The following is a 19,008-nucleotide window of genomic DNA, read 5'->3' on the forward strand; positions in this document are numbered from 1 at the left end:
GTTCAATCTAGTCACTCAGGTTGAAAAATGTGCCAACCTTATATTTAATTTCACCATTTTTTTGGTTATTAATTGACCAGTGATTCAGTTATAAAATACATTGATTGATATGTCTGAACTGGTGTTGAAAGAAAATATGTACTTAAACTGGTTAACAAATCACAACTGGAGGAAGGCGTATCAGGTAAACTCTTTGGGTAGCAGAATAAAATTTCAATAATGTAAATAGCATATCATCTATTTTCTGCTTCTGTTATAGTATAGTTTCTGATTCTCCAAACTGTTGTCTGACAGGTCTGTGTTCTCTCGGCCAGGTGGTGGTACATTTTTCAGCTTGTCAAATTTCCCTGCGCCCTTTTTCATTATACAGCATTGCTCTGTGCTTAGCCACTGTATCCGTGCATGCAGACACACTCTACCTTCAGTGTAACACTAAAATTGATTTGCTAGGCTTTCCTTTGCTTCTTCACATTTCACATCTTCCCATTGAATTTCTTGTGTCAGGAGCACAGCACTATCTTTCTACTTCCATCCTCAGAAATCTGAACACTCTTTGGGTTTTCTGAATATTTAAGTGGCTTTGAGACTGATGTCAGTGTGATTCATTCTATAGTACTGTGTTCAATACAATTTTGTATTAATCTTTGAGAGTAGTCAGTGCTCATTTTCATTTCTGATTCTTTCTGTTTCAATGTTGTTGAATCTTATTGGTCTTTTTGTCTGAATTAATGACAGAAGACTTTTTTGAGTAAAAAACAAAGTTCTTAATTAGTATTTCCCCCAGAAAACATACATTAAAAACAAAAAAACCCTTCATAATATAATATAGATCTGTTTGAATACTTTATTTTCTATAAAAGGGATATACAAGGAAATGGCAAAAACTAAATACCCTTACACAAATGAGAAAATATGCTTTCTTTTCTTGCAAAAGTGGAAGAAATGAATGTAAAATGATTCAGGCTTGCAATTATATGATCTAAGTTGGAACCAAATCATGGATGTTCTCTGAAGAATTCAAAGCCTGACCATTTAGTGCTCGTTGATAAGGCATATTTATTGTAGTACATTGTTTTAACTGGTCAAATTTCGAGACTTTTGGAAGCGTAGGTGAAAATTCAAACTTCTTTACTAAAGTATAGCCATTGTGTAATAAAATACTCAAGGTGATTCATTCAGTCAACCTGATATCTACTCATCAAGGAAGAGAACAAGCTGAGAAGGTATTATATCTTTCTCTAGCATAACATGTTAAGTGCAGCATTCCAATCTAAAAGGTAGAATTGTTCCTTTGAGTAAAATAATTAATGAGCCCAAGCAAAAGGAAAGCTGTTACGAGAGAGACCTCTAGTGGAAAAAAATGCAAGTGCCTTGGAATGGGGTTTTATTGTTTATGCTTCATCTGAGAAACGGAACTTGCATACGCTATTTTAAGACAGCGTCCACAAGACAGCAAACTAAACTCCTCTTTCATCCTGAGTACGTGCGATTTGTTTAGGCAAATAATGATTTTCCTAACGGAGCCAACAAAGTGCGTGAGGGAGACAACTTCTTAGATATTAGATTTTGGAAAACATGTTACAGGTGTCTAAGAAGAAAGACAAGATTTGTAAAAGAGGGCAACCAGAATTTGGGGGCATTCCATAAGCTAGGAACTATAGCCTTATTTGTTTGTTGAATTATACTTTAATTGTAGGTAATTGTTTTACATATAAAATATCAAAGCACTTTTCTATGGGTGGAGGGTGGAGCAGGGATTGGGGATTTTCCATTTTTTCATAAACCATAACTTTTAATAATAAAATATTAATTCAATGTTATTTTTTAAGAGAAACAGCAAAGGCTGGCAAATGCAGTGTAAGAAGGCACCCAAGTACAGGTTATTTAGAGAAAACAGTTGCCTCTGGATTAGAGTGTCTCATTCAACTGGTGCTCCTTAGTTTTAAGATTAGTTTTCCTCTGTCCTTCATACAATTGCATTTAATTCTCCCTCTGATGTATAACTAATTTTAATCACTTATTACAGTTTTCTACTTTAAACAATGGTAATGGTAAATATGATAATTAGGATATGTTTTCTGGCTAGAGATATAGCAGTAAATCCCAGAGAAATCTGGGTCTACTAACTGTGTTTATGAACTAGGTAATAAGTTCTAATTTAAATTAGGACATCCACCTGAGTTCAGAAAAACACCATGACCCAGAGCTATATAATTTAAGAAAGTGCTCCAGGCATAAGGAAGAAAGTGAAAGAAGTTGATAATCCAAAGGTGTAGTATTAACTCAGCACTGAAATATGGTCACAATTTTTAAGGAAAGTATTATAGCTGTGGGAACCAGTTGCTTACAGTAACAATTTCTGAAATTCGCTTCTATAATAATGACAACTGTTACATACACTTTTAAAAATTTAACCACAATAGAGCTTTAGGTTTTGTTATTGTTCAGATGTTCATCCAAATTTAGGAAAGGAGTATTTTGTGAGACTATTTTTTACTTTCAGTGTAGTCCCTAGTTTTCTTATCCATTTTTAATTCTTCCTATTGTCTTTAATAAAACTCTTCAATTTCTCCTTAGGACAATGAAATTTTAGAGCCTATTTGCAAGGCAGGTTATTAACAGCCCTTATATTCCTCATACTAATATATCTCAGTTAATGCTGAAGAGGATCTATCTTTCCATTCTTACCAAAGTCTGAACATCCCATAAAACAGGACATCATAATTCCGAGGAAGCATGCTTCATGAATCTTTTCAAATTTGGGCTGGTGGCTGGCAGCCAGTTAAATGAGAATTGGTAGTAGGGGGGTAGGGGTTACTGGAGAGTGTCACTCAAATTTCATTTCCCTGACTTTGTTTCCAGTTTAGAATGGCATTTCTTCAGAGAAAAAAATAGCTTCAAAATTTAAAGGCTTTGAATGAGATTCTTTTTATATTTAAAAATAATTATAATGGCTAACAGAAAGTGTCCGAAGGTAGAAGAACATAAAGCAACATATTTGTTTATCCTTTCTGATTCTTTCTTCTTTAAAATAAAGCTATTCACATTCGTAGCTTGCTGTGTGTTCTTCAAATGAAACTGCACATTTCAGTTTATAACTATTTCCCCTAACAATGTTGAACCCTGTCTCTATCGGCATGTACACCTCGTGAATGGGTTCCTTGCACTCTTTCTGATCTTAATAGATCTCACCATTCATGTTCCACAAAAAGACTAATTTCCACAAGCACCATAGTACACGAGAAAGAGTGAAGGTGAAAACAAAAGCCTTCCGAGTTTGCCAGAATTCTCGTTGGAAAAGGAAAAGTCACAATCGGGTCTGGCTAAGGGGCATAAATGCAAACCATTCTTCACTTACTACCTTATGCCTTGCTTGAGGGCCTCATTTACACACACACACACACACACACACACACACACATACTGGCAACAGGAAAGAACTCTGCAAATACAATTTCATTCTTATTTTAGGTTTGTTTCAGATCCTTGTCTTAATTATTAATTTTTATACACCTACTATTGCCCTTTATGCTTCTCTTTTGGGTGCAAACAAGGGGGGAATAAAGAAAGAAAAGAAGGAAGGAAGAGAATCAGAGTCTTTTCTGCCCTAAACATGGGCAGTATTTTTCATTTCACTTTTTAGTTTGGGGCTGTGTTTTCATACACTTTTTTCAGGCTGCAATAAACTGATTCAGCATTTATCATTTCCCACCATTCAATGTCATCCTCACCCTTATTCCCATTCTAACCGCAGGGACCACCAAGTAGGCACCAGATGTGCTGTTACAGAAAAGCATTCTAGTGAAAAACAAACACTCTTGGAATGGCACTCAGTCGACCCAACTTCTCATTTCTGCAGTGTTGGATTATTGTCACTGCTCTGTCACTAAACAGGTCACCTTAGGAGGTCCCTAACTCCTCTGTGCTTTGGTTTCTCTATCCTCAACATATAAAGATATCACTATTTGCCCTAATGGAATGTTGATATAAAGATGAAATGCTTGGAAGAAATACAAATACAAGGTAATATTATGCATCTGAAAATGAAGACAGCAGCTGTCGGATGCTGTTAGAATTCCTCTGCTTAATAGAATTGATGGCTGTACTCGAAATCCTCCAGCTTAAATCCTTTGCCCATTGCTTTGGGACCTTACTAGAGCCACACAAATGACTGACGCTGAATTGTGGGTGAGACTAAGCCAAACTTTGAAGTGACCTGTGTTTTCTTCCCTTTGCCAATAAAGCAGCTGTGGCCAATTAGTGTTCAACACCATCTTCCAGCTGAGAAGCGATTTCAGGTTCCAGATGCAAACTGCATCAAAGAGGGCTAGAGTGTCTAATCCCTGATTGTTCTAGGCTTTTCATCCTCAAGCAATTTCAGAGGAAAGAAGGACCTAAGAGGTTATTTGGTTCATTCATACAACAGGAATTATTTAAGCACCTACTAAGTAAGCAGAGTTTTCTCTGGTTTGTGAACAAGAACATTTCTGGTAGGAAATATCCTTGAGATGTAAGTTATTATACCCGACATCTTAATCAATTCAAGATTTTTTCACTAGAGTTAAACATTACGCTTACTTTCCCTTTATCATGAGAAATCACAAAGGTCAGTCAGTATAGATTTTCTGGAAGACCATTGTTCCTACATCAAATATAGGGAAATAGTAAATGGGGGTTGTTCACCTATCTTCTTTAAAAGAACGTGCACATAATATAGGCTTGCTTTCCTCACTAGATATGTTATCTAAAGTATCTCTTCCAACTCTAAAACCTTTGATTTTATTTTTCTTTGTTCATATGGTAAAATTCATAGTAATTTGAAAATAGCACATATCAGCGTGAGCTTCAATTTGTGTTTGCATATTGTTCTGCAGATGTTTGCACACAGAAAAGAAGGAATAGAGAAATTACCAGATACTGATTAACATAACACTGCTGAGGTTGTGCAGGTGTAATTTTAAATTGTGTTATAGTATGCTGTATATATATCCACCTCCTTTATTAGATTATGAGTTTTCTGAGGGCAAGGATCATAGGAATCTTCATAGCTCTAATATCCTGAATTTATTCATTTGTGCATTCATTCTGCATTTATTGAGCACCTGCTACATGCCAGGAATATTGTTAAGTGTAGAAATTTTTACGAAGATGAATACATGATCCTAGCCCTAAAAGAGCTCACAGTCTAATGGAAATAAAATAATATTATATTACATGATTTTAGTAACCATACAGTTTGAAAAGCACATTTACTTCCATGATATCCTTTGAACCTTAACAACCATTTGAGGTTGGTATAATTAGCTCCATTTTTACAGATGAGGAAAGTGAGTTTCTCAGAGGTTAATTATGTTGCTTCAGGTCACTCAGCTAATCAATGGCAGATCACAGCCTCTAGGCTTCTTACTCCAAATCCTGCGGGTGCTTAATGAATACTAATCCAACAATACAAGATCGTGTTGTTGGATTATTAATATTTTTGGATTATTAGTTGTCTTCTTCTTCTGATCAAATGAAAATATTTATAAAACATCTTCCTAAACATCTGTCTTAAATCCATTCCATAAGTAAATTACATGGAATAAAAATGAAACTCCTGATCTGACCAGATGAATTGTGAACACAGAATCTTTCATAATAAATAAAAATATTCACATACCCTAAAAAATTTAGTAACACAAATCTGATTCAGTTGATTTCAACTGTCAAAAACACTGCTTTTGTGCATAAGACATTGCATGCAATAGAAGGATACGTTAGTACTTGCCCTCATGGTTCCAGTTCAAAGAATTACTGTGCCAGAAGTTGTTTCCTCTGTTACGGGTCCAGGAAAATCTGATTCTTGTTAGTATCACTTCCTATACATGGGAAAAGTAGGAGAATAGTGCTTTGATTCAATCCAGTCTATACATAGCACTGTGCCTGCCAGGCTGAATTTGTATTAAAAAGAGAAAAAAGAATATGTTACCCCAAATGCTTCTGTGTTGCAACCAGAGGGGTGGTGACGCAGGGGGCTAGGGCGATGATGAGATCCTGTGTATACGGGAGAAATATTATGGAGAATCATTTAAGACAATCAGACCATATGACACTCACGATAATTAAACAGTAGATCAAATGAGATACAAACTGCATAAGGAAATATCAACTGAGGAATCATTTAAAGAGTGTTAAATGTTCTAAATGTCAATATGACATATCTTGATTGGAATAAACGTAGAAAGTTCTGGGGATCTCATCCTGATTTTGAGTCTATTTTATTCTCAAGTATAGCTAAGCTACACAATAAGCAGTTGGCACCTCTGTCCCATATTTGAATCATGAGCTTCCCCTTCTGCTTTTTCTTTCAAATTTCCCCAAACCATAGTTTGGAATAAAAGAATGTTTAAGATTATTGACAATACTGTGCCATAGGGATGTTTGAGCATCTCAGACTGAACACTAGCAAGCTGCAGATCACAAAGCAAGTATAATTGTGCTGTTATGTATCCTGTTCATTCATTCATTCATCCACTCATTCACTCATTCATTCTATACATTTTTATTGACCATTTACTCTGGGTTTATAAAAATGATGAAGCATAGTTCTTTCCCAGCAGAAATCCACAGCTTAGTGAGGTAAGAAAGACAAATGCAATTGTCTCTTTCAGTGAAAATGTATCAGTTAATATTGAAGATGAGAGTCAAAACGAAGAAGAAGGCCAAGTCACTTGATGAGGGTATAATGCCAAGGTAATTATTAGGCCTTTAAAGAAGGAGGCACTGCATTGTTCATCTTTATCCCCGTGGTGCCTGGAAGCTTTGCAGGGGCTTGTGAATGAATGAATGAATGAGTGAATAAACATTGCACTCAAAGAACCCCAGAAGAGTCAGTTTCCTTGGCTCTGGTGAGTAAATAAATGTTAAGCTAAGGGTGAATGAAAGATATACTGCAGGCCTGGTGCTCAAAACATCTAGAAATGGCAAGTTTTCTTGCATGAGTAGCTTGACCTCACACTGCACTGTATTTTTCACCCCAAAACTTAATAATTTCATAAGATGGACTAAGTGAGAAAGGAGAATAAGTTGACCATGTGATAGGTAAGTCACACCCTGGTTTTCATAGGGACCTAGCCTACTCCTTACAGTCCAATACAGTCTCAGTATAATATCTTGGTTTTAGGGCTCCTAGTGAGTCCTGAGGGTTTTTTTACCCACATACTGAAAACAATCTGTTTTTATGTTCTGCATATGACATCACTCTGACATACTGTAAATGTGATAGCGTATTTTATGGTACTGGAAAAATAAGCAAGGAAAGGAAATATCCTTCCTCCATGCTTTGGTCAAATATATTTTACAGTTAACTAAACTTAGCACACATGGGGTTTCCAGAAATTTTCAGAAATGAACTTCCTACTTTGAGTAAAGTTGAGCTAATGAATGCAACTATTCACAGCAAAACTTAGAGATTCCTTGGAAATGTACTATTTCCTGTTTCCAAAGATGTATTAGCTCCTCTACAAAAAAGTCTTTACTATAATTCTAGTTCTAGGTTACTAATATTGAGAGGCTTATGCCTCACTTTCAAGCTCTCAGCATGCAAATAAAGGACAAATATTTGAAGGTTTCGATGGATTTTAAGTTGTTTTTTTCCCCCACACCTAGCAGAATCACAGCTATGGGCTTGGTCTCATTTTTATTGAACAGTCATTAGGCAGAGGAGAAGAGAGAATAAAATGGAAGGAATTAAATTCAAGTAGAGGACATACGGAGAAAAAAGGGATAGGAAGCAAACAGAACCAAAGCATTGAAAATGGGTCAGCCATGAGCTTCCTCTCCAGCAGAAGGTCACTTTGGATCCAAGCTCTTAGCACTTTCCTGATGCTTTCAGAGGCAGGTCTTATACGTGCTATTTGCAAGTGCAACAGGGCAAGAGGCTTATCATGTAGGTTTTTGAAGATTATACAGAAAAAAGTAGTATTTAGTCATTTCTTCAAGTATTATTCAAAAGCTCAGGTTATAGCATCTCAGGTTATATGCCTCAAATTATTTCCTGACTTTCAGTCTCCCTGAAATCAGACAGTTGAAAATATCCATTAGTGTGTATTGCTTAAATAGATTGCCCCAACTTACCCTGTTAATGTAAGTCATCTCAGCAGTAAACATTAAGTATGAAAATTATTTTTCATTAGGTTTTAATTTGTGACTCATCTTAGATATGTTAATAGGATAAGGCATTTTGTTGATTCGTTTTTAAAAAGTTAAGGAAAAAAGAATATATAATTAAGTTCAACTTGTCCAGTGTTCCTTAAAGATTTAAAAAATCAAGTTCATATGTTGACATGTAAAAGAATGACATAAGAGAAAAAAATTATACTGCCTAGAAAAAAAAAAGCATAACTGGTTTGCTATCTGCCTTCCAGCTGACCTACACAGAGGAATTTTGTTCCATTATTTTGAAGTAAACTGCTACTTGTAAAATTATAAGCATAAGTTTTTTGTTGCTGTTGTTCTAGCATTTACTAGGATGTTCAAAATAATCTTAAATTACTTTGGCAGCTATTTATTGATGCATTTTATGCCTTTTGTTAGCTATAATCTCAGTCATTTTAGTACACAGAGCCCTAATCTTCAAGTGTGTCAGTCCCATTTTGCATTACAAATCATTTGTAGTTTTATAACTGTCTTTTCCAAGGACATCTGGAAAAGATGGATTTATGAAAGGCTACCATGCATTCTAAGAAGGCCGAGAATTAGCATGACTTTGTAAAGGTTCTTATAAGTTGAGCAGCAGCCATCACTGACAATAAGGTGTTTTCTGCTCTTGTCAAGTATCTTTATTTAAATATTAAGGGAGAGATATGACCTTTGACCTTGGAGATCTCTGTGACATGGCAATGGCCCAGTGTATTAGCTGTCAATGGAGTGCTATGGCCTGACTCTCTCAAGACCCCTATTTGTGGACAATGTTATAATAACCCTTCCATTAGGCATCCCCAAGGCAAATAACCTCAGCTTTAACAGAGTCAGTTTAAAATTCCTTAGAGTAACATTAAGAGACTATCTGGTTTGTGTCAGTTTAAGATCAACCACTCCTTGCATAGGTTCAATTCTGTAAATTTTAAGTAGCCACAGTTATTTAAGAATTATTTCATATATGCCTGCGGGTAAATATTAGACTCATAGAATATAGAAAGAACCCCATCTACTTCTTTGATTTCTTAACCAGCCTCTTTAGAGACTAACTGAATCCAAATGGGCTTGAGGATCTATTTTTTTAAACCACTCTTTCTATCTGTATACATATCTTTTGTTCATGGAAATTTCACAGAGTTGCTGCTTATGGTATGCACAGGATTTGAAGACATCAAATCACAACTGGAAGAGAGAAGATAATATTCATTAGGAAGCAGCATATCTCCCTATGTGTTCACCAGAGCTAAGTAATGGTTACAAGACCAATGGTTTTGCTCAGATGAGATGCTTGCATTTGAATCACAAATTATTATTGCCCTCATTTATAACTACTTATTACTAGGCTCAGACTTTGTGAGGAAATCTGAAGTCAAATGACACATTTATTCTGTGAAAAATCAAGGTCAAGCTGTCCTAAAATGCTTTGAAAAATCGTAGTTGTCTTCTTACGTCTTAAAATAAATCACTGAAGTTGATGTGAACACTTCAAATACTTGGCCATGAAACAAATTGAGTGTCTCCTCTGAATCCAACTTTTGTGTTTGGGTGTCTGTGACGTCGAAAATGTTATTAAATGTTATTAAAACATTTAATCAAAATTATAAAATAACAAATTCATTGGTGACTATAGATGGCTTCTCAAGTGCAACCTTCATTGTTTTATATTCTCAGTTAAATACAAATTAATAAATTGGTTTAATTTGGAAATTTTATTTTTAAAACTAAGGGAAAAGTCAACAAATGTTTATAGAGTGCCCACGATATATACATGACATTTGGATTAAGTATACACATCTTTCAATATTTCTTTCATTCTTACAGTAAAAATCCAGCCAATTTTTAAAATAACAGACTAATTTTAGGGAAATAATTATATGTTTAGTACTTGCCTTTTGCTTATTGATACCAAAGATGTTAAAGGGTAAATAATTATTGATTGGATTAAGTTTGTCCCATCAGGTTAGCTGTTATAAGGAAAAAAAAAAAGTGAAATGATACCATGAGCTAAAACCCCAGTGCTCATAAACAACATTTAGCTTTTGATTTACAGTGAAATCACAATTCTTCATTTCCTGTTCCCTCTGTCTCTGACATTGCATGTGAGACCATAGGGCAATACATGCCCTACAACATAATATAGGATGTAATTTAAAGGGTTCTATTGATGCTGTAAATCACAGGGAGTTCTGCTGAAGCAGTTTATGAATGGCAGTAAAACACTAAGACTGGATTATATCATTAGAATTATGTACCACATGCAGTTATTATTATTTGTAATTGGGGATAAATTTTTACAAAACACATATATGGGCATGTCCTTTTTCTTGGTATTTACAGGCTTCTTTTATGCAAGAAGATGTGTTTTTGGATAAAATAAGAAATCCAGGGTTGTAGAATATCTGTCATTCTGGAGAAAGTATTTGTGTGCTCTGAGAGTAAACCATAATAGTTAGAACATATTCTGACCAGTCATACATAACGTAATTGCTAGAAGTACAAAAGACTATCTGCATATGTGTTACCAGCAAATTTAATAAGTTTTCTTAGTACACAAAAAGACATAACACCACTGTGACTATGATAGTATGATGTTCTAAAAACTAGTTGAAGAGTGTAAAATATCAACCACCCTGTTAGTGCTCTCTATAAGAAAATTACAATTATGATGGAATTAATTTTCCACTGAACGGACTGGTTTTTGTTGACATATAGCCATTCTGAAACTCTGAAATAATGTATTTCCAAGTTTCTTTTCTGGGAAGATAAAATGACAATGGTAGTTCTTCAACTATTCTGGGCATACCTTTGATGATGAAGAGGAATTCCAGTCTTCTAGCTCGTTTAGTTATATTTTTCTGTTTTGAGTAAACTGTCCTAGTGGATGTGTGTATGCGACTAAGCCAGATGGCCTGGACTGTAGCCAAACAATTCTTCCATCTGTTATTTTAATTTTTTTCTCAAAGAAACTAAGATAACATATAGCGGGATATCACAAGTAATTTCAGAATATTCTAGGTTGGCTCTTCAGATTAATTACCCCAAATGAAGTCAATCTCCCAGGAATATTCTAAAATAAGTTAAGACTTGAGCATCTACTACTTTTCTCTCTCAGGCGTTAAACAGCAATGTCCATCAACCCCAAGCTTACCTTTAGTTTCCCAAGAATCAGATAGGGCACTCCAGAACTATTCTTCTGGATTGTCACCTGTCAGAGCCATGTCATATCATTTTTGTGTGTTGCTGCCATATTTCCCTTTCCACAGAAACAAATTTGTTCTAGTTTTATGCCTGCAGGAGAAGGATAATAATTAACTGTCTAATAAACTATCTGCATTTATTTGCAAAGGCATCGATTACTATATGGAGAGCATTTTCAAGACACTTTCTGGTAATAACTCTAGAGTTAATTAATCCAAAGATTAAACATGAAGGCAAATCGAATGGGCAGTTGATATTGTGGCAAGCCAGTGTTAGCACTTAATCTGAATTGTTTGGGCATTGAATTCCATTCATCATGAAAAAAAATATGTATTTATACATACCCTCATATATACACACACATATAAATATAAATAAATATAAATATGTATATATATGTAATTCATCCTCAAAGCTTAGTTCCACTCAGAAGAAAAATTTTTCATAGCCACTGATTTGCAGAGGCATACAACATTTCAGAAGATGCAAGAAAAACTTATAACACTGTAATATGTCTAAGAGCAAGATTTCAAAAATAAGACTACCTGGGTTACAATTCTTACTAGCTGTGTGACTTTGATCAAGTTACTTAACTTCTCCATGCCTAAATTTCTTCATATAGAAGATTTAGTACTTTAATTTATATAGAATACCCACATCAATAACTAATAAGTGAAAATCATCATATATATGTTTGTCATTAAGAGAGTAAATTGTTGTCTAAGAAAGAGCTTAAATAGCCAATATTCTGAAATATGAACACAAATTTTTACAAAGTAAATTCTGGATTATTGAATTATTGATTTTAATTATTATCTATAGTTTCATAAATTTATTCATTCAACAGATTTTTTAAACACACATGCTATGCACTAAGCTAGATGCTATGTAATACACAAAAAAAGTTTTAAAAGATCCTTTTTCTCAATGAACTTAAATTCTATTATACATTGAATCATAAGATATACATAAATAGTTATAATCCAAGGTGGGAAGTGAAAACGCCATAAAGAAGGTAGAGGTAATGTGCTATGACAGTTTAGACATGGTAAAAATGACTTCCAGCCAGAAGTCCTATGGAAAGCTTCTTGGAGGAGACAAAATTTGAACTGATTCATGAAGATTAACTAGTATGCAGAGATAAGAGGGATGCCCATTCTGGAGGAGCTTAGGGCACAAGGGCAAGAAAGTGGGAATTTCTGAGTGTGTGAAAGAGAGGATAAGACACTCTATCCTATCACTATTGGAAGGAGGTACAGAAGCATGTATAAAAGAAAATAATAACTTTGAATTATAGTCTTGCAGCTAAAAGTGATCAATATTAATGTTGCTATACATTTTTCTAGTTGTTTCATGTATATAATTTTATTTAAATAATTAAGAATGTACTGTATACATATGATTATATACATATATGCATGTGTATATATGTATGTCATATTCATTTATATTATTTATTTTAAATAATTAAATGAATATTTTAAATGACAGATCTTACTTTTTCTTAATAAGGATGAACAATTAATTAATCATTCAACTTTATAGGAAATTTATGTGCTCCTCACATTTTGCTATTGTTAATAAGGTTAGAATAAACAAACTTACATATAAATCATTGCCTGCAATTAACATTTTCTTCTTGTGATATATTTTGAGAAATGAAATTAGTGTCAAAAATGTTAAAGACTTTAAGGTTTCCGATATATAATACCATGTTGCTGAGTATATACAATTTAAACCCTTCAAGTAGTAATAGAGTGTCATCTTAATAATTATTTTCTTTTTTTTTTTGCGGTACGCGGGCCTCTCGCCGTTGTGGCCTCCCCCGCTGCGGAGCACAGGCTCCGGACGCGCAGGCTCAGCAGCCATGGCCCACGGGCCCAGCCACTCCGCGGCATATGGGATCCTCCCGGACCGGGGCACGAACCCATATCCCCTGCATCGGCAGGCGGACTCTCAACCACTGCGCCACCATGGAGGCCCAATAATTATTTTCATCTTTCTCAGTTTGATAGGCATAACATTGTATTTTATTTATTTTTTAATTTGCAATTTCAACAAGGATAATGCATTATTAAACTTTATTTATGATGTTTCTCCTTTTTATTTTCTTACACTGATCTCATTCCTACTTTTACAAGGCCATTCATTTACCTATGAGAATGTTAGAATTGTTATCACAGAAGTAGAAAGAGAAACAAAGATTTTTTAATTAGTTTCTAAATCCAAAATAAAATTTTTTGCAGAAGTAAAAATATTTGAAAAGTTATTTTTGAAGTCATCTTCTGCTAAATCCAATATCAGGATCATCCCTGGATTTGCTCCTATTGACTTAAAAAAAAATTCTTGTTTATCAGTAACATTTTCCTTCTTCACAGGTCTAGTGATAGCAAATTATATTCCAAAAGTTGTAAAAGTTATAGTAGAAAAACTCTGGATTATGTTATTTTCCTCTGTAGAGTGTAAATTTTTCTTTTGGCAAAATGTTACATTATTGGAGGTGAATTACAGCTATCAAGACTTGTTTTTAGGCTTTGTTAAAATGAGTATGATTCAGCTTTGCTATTACTCCAAAGGCAGATCCATTACTCTTAGGGCTGACTAAGAGGCATCTTAGGCATCCTGACTCCTGGGGCATAAACTTTCTCAAATAAAAGCCTGAGATATTTACTGATGACTCTTTGAGTCTGAACTTTAATTTCTTTATATCACTCTTTGCTTTCTGAAACAAATTGAAAAAATTTCTTTATAGGGTTTGCATACAGTACTTAGGAAGGTCTTGCCTCAATGGGGAATATTTAGCCCTAGATTGAGCACTGCTTCAGACTCCCAAAAAGTCATAAAGTAAGACTCAAAAGGATCAAACTTTTCTCCAAGTAACTCAACTACATTTCAGAGCAAACATCCATGTGAGTGAGCCAGGAAGTGGCTCTTTCCCAGATGAACATTGAAATGACTGCAGCCTTGCAGAGGCTCAGAATCAAAGGATACAGCTAAGTTATGTCTGGATTCCTGACCCACAGAAACTGTGGGATAATAAATATTGTTTTAAACCATTAAATTTTGGTGTAATTATTTATGTAGCAAAAGATAACTAATACAGAAGGAAACTTCCACAATATGACAAAGGGCATTGATGAAACACATACACCAAATATATTTAATGGTGAAACAATGAATATTTTCTACCCAAAAGATCAGAAACATATAAGGAGTTATGCTCTCACCACTATTGTTCAATTTCTACTGTGGGTTTAGCCAATGAAAGAGTCAGGCAAGAAAAAACAATAAAACGAATCCACATTGAGAAAGGATAAGTAAAACTGTCTTTATTCACAGACAACATGTAGAAAATCTGATGGACTCTACAAAATTCAGGGGTCAGAAGTCTCCATTTTGTTAAGAAGCTATTTCTTCCAAAATTGATTTATAGTTTCAAAATAATCCCAATCCAAAATTCAGCTGTCTATTTGCAAAATTGACAAGCTGATTCTAAAATTCATATGGAAAAGTAAAGGATCTTGAAAAAGAAGAAAAAAGTTCTTAAACCTACACTATGTGCTTTCAAGACAAGTTATAAAGGTACAGTAATCTAGACAGTGTGGTATTGACATAAATTAGTCAAAGAGGTCAATAGAACAGAATAGATAGTCCAGAAATACACCTACAAATACATGGACAATTGATTTTCAACAAAGGTACAAAGACAATTCAATGGAAGAAGAGTAATTTTTTCGACAAATGGTAATTGAAAATTGGATATCCATATGCGTAAAATAAAAAGACAGAAAAAAACTAAGGTAAACTAAAATAAAAAAAAGAGACAAATACCCCTCCTCCGCCGCATATATGAACAGACTGAACCTCCCTAGACCGATACAAACAATTTACTAAAAATTTACAGCAAGTTTCATGTTTATTGTTAAAAAAATGTATAAATGTTTTCATTGCCAAAGCATAGTTTTAAAAAGTTAAAACATAACCTTCATATAAACATAAAATAAACTTGTATTAAAATCAATTGCATGACTACCAGACAAAATTCCTTTGCACTGCTATGGACAAGGATCATTTGCTTTTCTCTAATACAAGAATAATTCACATCACAATCAATTTTCTGCCGATTCAGATCTACCCCTTCAGAGTTGTAAAATCATTTAGTAATTAAAAAGTCAATCAAAATTACAAGCACTGGAAAAGGATCCAGTATTCTCTTTTACATTTTTCCAATTTTGAATACTTTTTTCTTGAAAGGGTGATTTTTATTGACACTGCTAAAGTCAAGAAGCCCGAATCTTTGTTAATTTAACACTCTACTGTTGATATAAGTCAATAAACTGATACTTATAAAAGACCTAAAAGATATAAGCATTACAAAGGAAGAAAAAAAATTTCAGAGACTGTCAACATAGAAAATTCAAGAGCATCTACAAATGTATTATTATAACTAACAACAACAACAAAAACCCAGCATGATTCTTTTGATTAAATGTCAACATACAAGGATCACTGGCTTAGACTGACCAAGAAAAAAAGGAAATTTGAGTAAAAGACCCAAATTACTAAAATCAGGAATAAAAGAGAGTTCACTACTAATCTTACAAAAATAAAATTGATTATAAAGAAATACTGTGAATAACTGTGTGCTAACAAATTAGAAAACTCAGATGAAATGGACAAGTTCCTAGAAAGACAAAAATCTATAGCTTTCCTCTACCCCAAATGTAAGCATAGAAAAATTTTAATGTAAAAAAATTTGCATCTTGATGGAAGAAAAACTTTTAAAATAGAGGTATAAACCTAATAAAAAATGTGGAAGATCTTAGAAAAAAATTACAAAATACTGTTAGCTACATGAAACTTGTCATAGAGGGAAAGGCTTGACACATTAAAGGTGTAAATTTCTCTCAGTTAATCTTTAAATTAAATGTAATTTTAATAAAAATATGTACATGATTTGCAAAAATAGACAACTATTTTTCATACTCACATGAAGACAAAAAGACAGTTTTGAAGGAAAGAACTAGGAACCTATTCTCCTATTGTTAAGGCTTATTATAAAACTGCAGCAGAAAAGCAGTGTGATACTGGCAAAATTATATTTAACAGAAAAACAAAAAGGATAAGAGAACACAGAAAATTGCCCAAGTATATACCATGACATAGTACAATACAATCATTTTAGAAAGGAGAGATTACTGAACAAATGATATTGAAATAAGTTGGAATAAAAGAAAATTTGATTGCTGCCTTACAATATATACAAGAATAAACTCCAGAAGATTTTGATTCATATGTGTAAAATAAAAATTTTAAACTATCAAAAGGTATTATATGGAATATCTTCAATCAACAAGAGTGCAAAAAATTTCCTAAATAAGATATAAGAAATACATCTCAGAAAGAATGATTGAAAAATTTGACTCCATTGGAGATTAAAATTTCTTCTTAAAAAGACATATCACCGGGGCTTCCCTGGTGGCGCAGTGGTTGAGAGTACGCCTGCTGATGCAGGGAACATGGGTTCGTGCCCTGGTCCGGGAAGATCCCACATGCCGTGGAGCGGCTGGACCCGTGAGCCATGGTCACTGAGCCTGCGCGTCCGGAGCCTGTGCTCCGCAATGGGAGAGGCCACAACGGTGAGAGGCCCGCGTACCGAAAAAAAAAAGACATATCACCAACAAAGTTTAAAAAAAAAAAAAGCCACAGACTAGCAAAACATACCTACAAAGGTACAACCAACAAAGAATTGCCACCCAGAATATATTTAAAATCCTTATAATCAATTAAAAATAGTTTCAGACAAAAAACAATAAAACAGCCAAAGGAGGCAAAGGATAGAAAGAGAATACTCACAAAAGAAACCCAAATGGCCAAAAATATTTTAAAAATTTAGTCCTAGTCAGTGAAATGTAAAATAAGGCAAAACAGTAACATTTTATCCCATTAAGTTGATAAAAGTAAAACAGAAGACAAAACTAAGCATTGCTGAGTTGTGGCCATAGAGAATGATCAAATGCTTCAACTAGGGATACAAAATAATACTCCTACTTTGAAGGATATTACCCCATATTCCAGCTATTAATTGTCTAGGTATGTGCCCTAGAGGAAAAGTTCTACATGTATACTAGGAGACACATTTATGAAGCCATTATAACAATGTAGATTATTCCATGACAAAAAAGATATCCCTAACACAACAAGTGAAAAAAGTAAAATGTAATATGATCTTATTTTTGCAAAAACAAATCTTATACATGTTATGTACACTGAATCACATATTCACACACATGCACAAACACATATACACATATAACAGATAAAATAGCAGTAGAAATCTTTTTTTACATAGTGGGAATATGAGTGTTCATATCTAAATTTTCTTGTATTTATTTTTACTAATAAATCAGTTGTATACATTTTAGAAGTTTGAATTATTATATACAATTTCATATTTATCTTTTTATATACCATATTTTCATATTATTTTATATATTTGGGCTATTTAGCTATTAACTCTTTCTTTTAAAAAATCATAAATACTAGTTTACTTTAAAAAATGAAAGAAATAATTTACTAAAAATTATAAGAAATCTGCTTACCATGACCTGGAATAGTGGCATTCACCATACACTCAGGGAATAAACCACTTCCTTCAGGAATCCTCTCCTGACCCCTGTAAGTCTGGGTTACTGGGTCCTCCTATGTGATCCTGTGTGTAATCGTGGGTATATTGGTTTATCTCCTCCACCAATGAGTTCATTAAGGATGGGAACTAAGGAAACATTATCACTGTTAACCACTGATAGAATGCAAAACATAGGACACCTGGCAGGAAATCAAGAGATGTTTGATAAATAGATAAATGAGTGAATGGGTGAAGCTACAGTTTCACAGTGATCCTGCCCATTTTGTGTTCAGAATTACTTGCATTCTGTGAATATCAAGAGAACAACTTTTTAAATGATATAAATTATTTTCACCAATAGGAGAAATAATCTAGGAACAGTAAGGAGGGGGGTGGATGCAAAAAAGAATTGTGACCAAGTTTTGCTGCATTTGAAAAGGAAAAAGAAGTGTTTCTCTGACATCCTAAATTTCCTCATGCACACATCTCAAGCTTAGAGGGACTTATCATATTGGACATATGTCCCTAAGACACGGAAATGGGGGTTTCAGTATGAGAACTACGTTATGATGCTTGCAAAGAGCTCAGATGGAGAATCTCTCAATCCCCTGTTCCCAAATTAAACATCAACACATGGGAGTTGCGTGTGTTGCTCTGCAAGTGATCATGTCTCACACGCAAGGCCAAGTCTGTCAGAAGATCAGGCAATGGCCCCTTAGTCCTGGTGTATCTATTACTGTTTTCATTTGCCAGTAACAGAATTTCCCACCCAAACTGGCTGAAATATTGAAGAAGAATTTTTTTAAACCACAGAACTTAAAAAGACATGTGATAGTGTAGGCTTTAGGTGGGAGTCAGTTGGTGTTCCCGCCATGTTTCTCTGGAATTCTCAAAACTCCTTCGTCCCCACATATATCAGCTTTTTTCTTGGGCTGACTTTCCTCCATATGATGGGATGGCCACCAGTATTAACTGGTCCCACATACTGCTCTGTTCACAAACAT

At 34.2% G+C, this 19,008-nt stretch overlaps 1 long non-coding RNA gene across 1 annotated transcript; it reads right to left on the reverse strand.

The window, feature by feature from the left end:
• Positions 1 to 1,167: 1,167 nt before the first annotated feature.
• On the reverse strand, positions 1,168 to 6,035 carry LOC309810408. Its single transcript, XR_014294975.1, has 3 exons — positions 5,969 to 6,035; positions 5,756 to 5,858; positions 1,168 to 1,184 (listed from the first exon to the last, which is right to left on the reverse strand). It is a non-coding gene; the product is annotated as an uncharacterized lncRNA (long non-coding RNA).
• Between the last annotated feature and the right edge of the window lie 12,973 nt (positions 6,036 to 19,008).

The sequence above is a fragment of the Mesoplodon mirus genome (assembly GCF_964341445.2).
Source record: "Mesoplodon mirus genome assembly, chromosome: 9".
Classification (NCBI taxonomy): Eukaryota; Metazoa; Chordata; class Mammalia; order Artiodactyla; family Ziphiidae; genus Mesoplodon; species Mesoplodon mirus.